The sequence below is a fragment of the Lytechinus pictus genome, chromosome 11 (assembly GCF_037042905.1).
Source record: "Lytechinus pictus isolate F3 Inbred chromosome 11, Lp3.0, whole genome shotgun sequence".
NCBI lineage: Eukaryota > Metazoa > Echinodermata > Echinoidea > Temnopleuroida > Toxopneustidae > Lytechinus > Lytechinus pictus.
The window spans coordinates 12759027-12763881 of NC_087255.1; positions in this window are offsets into that span (position 1 = coordinate 12759027).

The following is a 4855-nucleotide window of genomic DNA, read 5'->3' on the forward strand; positions in this document are numbered from 1 at the left end:
TGACATTTTATACTTGCGCTTATTTAAGAAAAAATCGAACTTATACGCACGTTTAGCCACACGCTTATGAGATCGAGCAATAAATTTATTAACCCTACCCCACCCCTCTTTCTCTATCCTTAACAGGTACTCTGCATTGGAGTCGCTCCGAGGTTAGACGAGAAAGGGGAACTTGCAAACGTTTGGAATGCAGCCATGCGGAATCTCGCTGCGGAAGAGGGAGTGGAATGGATCGATCTGGAATCTTCTTTCAACACAGAGAATCGACATCTCTGGGCACGAGATGGTCTGCAGTTAAGTGACAACTATGGTGTACCACTGCCACTCCAACACCTTTTTGAATCACCCATCAAAATCCGATGTAGAATAAGTTATGATATTTCATACTTGCGCTTATTTAAGAAAAAATAGAACTTATATGCACATTTAGCCACACGCTTATGAGATCGAGCAATAAATTTATTAACCCTACCCCACCCCTCTTTCTCTATACTTAACAGGTACTCTGCATTGGAGTCGCTCCCAGATTAGACGAGAAGGGGAAACTTGCACACGTTTGGAATACAGCCATGCGGAATCTCGCTGCGGAAGAGGGAGTGGAATGGATCGATCTGGAATCTTCTTTCAACACAGAGAATCGACATCTCTGGGCACGAGATGGTCTGCAGTTAAGTGACAACTATGGTGTACCACTGCCACTCCAACACCTTTTTGAATCACCCATCAAAATCCGATGTAGAATAAGTTATGATATTTCATACTTGCGCTTATTTAAGAAAAAATAGAACTTATATGCACATTTAGCCACACGCTTATGAGATCGAGCAATAAATTTATTAACCCTACCCCAACTCTTTCTCTTTCCTTAACAGGTACTTTGAATTGGAGTCGCACTGAGATTAGACGAGAAGGGGGAACTAGCCCATGTCTGGAATGCTGCTATGTGGAATCTCGCTGCGGAAGAGGGAGTGGAATGGATCGATCTGGAATCTTCTTTCAACACAGAGAATCGACATCTCTGGGCACGAGATGGTCTACATTTAAGTGACAACTATGGTGTACCACTGCTACTCCAACACCTTTTTGAATCACCCGGCATTTTTTCGTCAATATCTGATGTAGAATAAGTTATGATATTTCATACTTGCGCTTATTTAAGAAAAAATAGAACTTATATGCACATTTAGCCACACGCTTATGAGATCGAGCAATAAATTTATTAACCCTACCCCACCCCTCTTTCTCTATACTTAACAGGTACTCTGCATTGGAGTCGCTCCCAGATTAGACGAGAAGGGGAAACTTGCACACGTTTGGAATACAGCCATGCGGAATCTCGCTGCGGAAGAGGGAGTGGAATGGATCGATCTGGAATCTTCGTTCAACATAGAGAATCAACATCTCTGGGCACGAGACGGCCACCAGTGCAAACATGTATGATTTTTTCTACATCTTTAAAATTGGATGTATTGAATTCATTCATAATATGATTATACTTTTTAATATTGCATTGTATAAAATTTGATGGAAAAAATACTTCCACATGACATATAGCTTTATTTTGTAATTTCACAGCTAGCAGGTAATTTCTATTTTCACAGGTATACTCCAAAGTAGTCTCAATATCCATTTGAAGGGTGTAGCATTACGATTGAATAATTTGTTTTATGAGAATTGTAATGAATTTCCATGGTTTTAATATCTTGTTTCTTTTAGTTTGCACTTTATTCATAAAACACATGGTACATGCAATCCCAAATCATGAAAATGATCAAGGTTTTCCTGATTTCACTGAAATTGAATTTTCTAATATTTGTTCATTCAGTTTGACTAAGGATATAGATGGATACAGAAGTAAATGTCTATAAAAAAATTCTAGCAAGAATACTTTCTCACCAAGGCATAAGCTACTAAACAGTTTTGAAAAGTCCAGCTACAAATTTGAAGTCCCTCACAAAACCAGTAGACCCACAAAACAGAAATTAAAAGAGGAAGTATATTTGGCTAATATAAAAAAAGATAAAATGGTTGTTTCCGAGTTAAATGAATGAAAGAAACAGTTGTCTGAATCTCAAAGAATGTAAGATAAATTATCAAATCCAAAGAAAAATCCAAAGAAAAGGGGGAAAGCCAAACATTAACAGTCCTACAGCACAAGGCAAAAACAACATTTTACTTCTGAAAAAAAAAATGCTGTGAGAGAATTGTTAGGACATGACTGTTCAGGTAAATATTTGAGTGTTGAATTCGAAAATGAAGATGGACAAATTTTCAGAGTATCTTTAAACGAAAATGACAAATATATTGAATCCCCACTGGGGAACAAGATAAAAGAGGGGGATATAGACAACATTATTTTCATAATGGACACCAATAATATATGCGATCATGCCTATCATGAATTGCCTACTATACCAAGATCGTGGTAGGTGATTAGACACCGCCATGAAATAAAGAGCACGGTCAATGCTTAGGTAACTGATACATACGATGGAGTTGATAGATCCATAGAATCACATTTAATAGAATCTTTAACAATTTCTGACACTTTTTTATTGTTGATTAACAATCAGAAGGAAAAAATAAGTGGGATGGGACAAGAGCCGGTAGTAAACAACACCTAATTAACTCTAGCTACACAATAATAGGAGATAATAATTTCACTTCTGAATGTGGATAAGTACCTGCTGGCCATTGTGGAATGCCCCGAGACAGGAGAATGCATACTAATACAAACTGCATTTAAAGAACTGATTGGAGAGTTCAATCATTTAAATCAAATACTGGTATGTGGCCAATCGATTACAGTAGAAAGGTCTCTCGGTGGTGATTTAAAGTTTTTAAATCAGGTAACTGGAATAGGTGGATTTGCTTCTACATGCATGTTCCCCGGTCTCTGGTGTAAGTGCCAGAAGGTTGATAGAACCAAGGATTGGTCAATGACAGATGTTACCAAGGGTGCAAGAAGGGTAGCTGACTCATCAGAATTTGCCAAGAAGGCAAAGAAAAATAGAACGAAATTCAATCGTAATAGTTCACCGATATTTCCTCTGTACCAATCGGTACGATTGTCCCTGACACACTGTCATGTATTGTTCATTATCGATTATACACGTACGCGCATTGATGTAAAAGTATTATGACGTCACCGACGTCTGCACAATACGCTGCCATAGTAACCGGTGATGCACCTTGTGCAAAGGAAGCTGTACATGTACCTCTAGATTTTGAAGAAAAAGAAAATATGGCGTGGAAGTCTTGGACTTTGGAACTAAATATACCGGCTTGGATTTGATTATTGTGTTGGTGACATAGTGCCAAGTAATTCATTCAAACACTTAACACACACTTCATTTGTTTTTACGTGCACATATAACGGAACAGCTTGTTTATCAATATGTTCCATATGTCACCATGTTGGTTAGTATTGAAGAGCACTCTGCAAGATCTGTTGGCTCTACAGGAAAAGAGGATCAAAGACGTTTCTCTTCAGGAGAGGCTAAGTAATGTGATCTGTCAGTCCTTGTCAAAGACAATACTGACTGATGATAATGATGTCCTTTCATCAGTTTAAACCTTGTGCAAAGGAAGCTGTACGAAATCCAGGTGGATCAGAACCAGATGAAGTTGAAGAAAAGAAACCAAGGTGGTAATCTAGATTCTCAGTACCCTACTTCATATCAAGCAGATGAGATTGAGAGAAAACACGGCATTAGCAGTCGAAATGAGTTAACTAGCGAGTCTGAGACACATGTAGTAAATGCTTGTTTACTAATTGATTCTTATTATTCCCGTACAGGCATAGAAGATAGAATCACTGAAGTTATTCCAGAACCTGCATTGCCAGTGCAGCATGTGGAGCAAAGCCTTACCAGCTAATGCCGGTTAAGGAAGGTTTTGTTAATGGCACCAGAATGCAGGTGTTGGGGGATAGTGGTTGTTCAACTACAAATGTGAAGACAGGCATCGTCACGCCAGAGCAATTCACAGGGGAAGAGAGAAGGTGTCTCTTGATTGATCAGACAATCAGGACACTCCCAGTGGCTAGAGTGCCAATAAAATCGCCCTTCTTCGTTGGTGAGTTAGCTCTCTGTATTGACAATCCTGTATACGATGTAGTTCTTGGTAATCTTCCAGGTGTTCGAGGACCAAAGGAGCCACGAGAAAGCTATACATCACTTCCTGCGAGGACACCTCGATGTGATGACGTGGCTAGACCACGAGGGGACTTCGATGATCGATCGATCTGAACTGCTGAACATTGTCAGTTATAAACTTTAATTCATCCAACATAATAATTAAATAAAAGGCTTTTGCGATTTCTTCGAGTTGAAATAACAGTTAAACTCAGACAGTTAGATCTTTTCTGGGACAAATCATGTATTTGTTCATATATAATGTTTAATTATAATCCATATGTATTTGATATATTTATTTCTTTTGAATGAACAGTTATTTGTTGCGATAGATGCGGCAACACTTCTTAATTTCTATTTGAATTAAATGGTTGATTAACTTTAAACAGGATTCATCGGACTATTTTGTTCTATTGAATTCCATAAAGAGAAAGAAAGTATGGCGTGTAAGGTTGATATTTTGATTTCTGCTTACAAGCCACATCATCAACATTGTGCGATTTGCTCCGAGGCTTCCAGTAAAGTGAATGTGGAACACTGTGCAGGTGGGTGTTTCATAAAGCTGTTCGTTAGATAAGAGCGACTTCAAGAACGACTGGTGATTCTCTCTTTTGGTAAATGGTATACACCATTGGCGATGGTTTAGCGCGCAAGGTTCACCAGTCGTTCTTAAAGTCGCTCTTAACTTACGAACAGCTTTATGAAACGGCCCCCAGAAA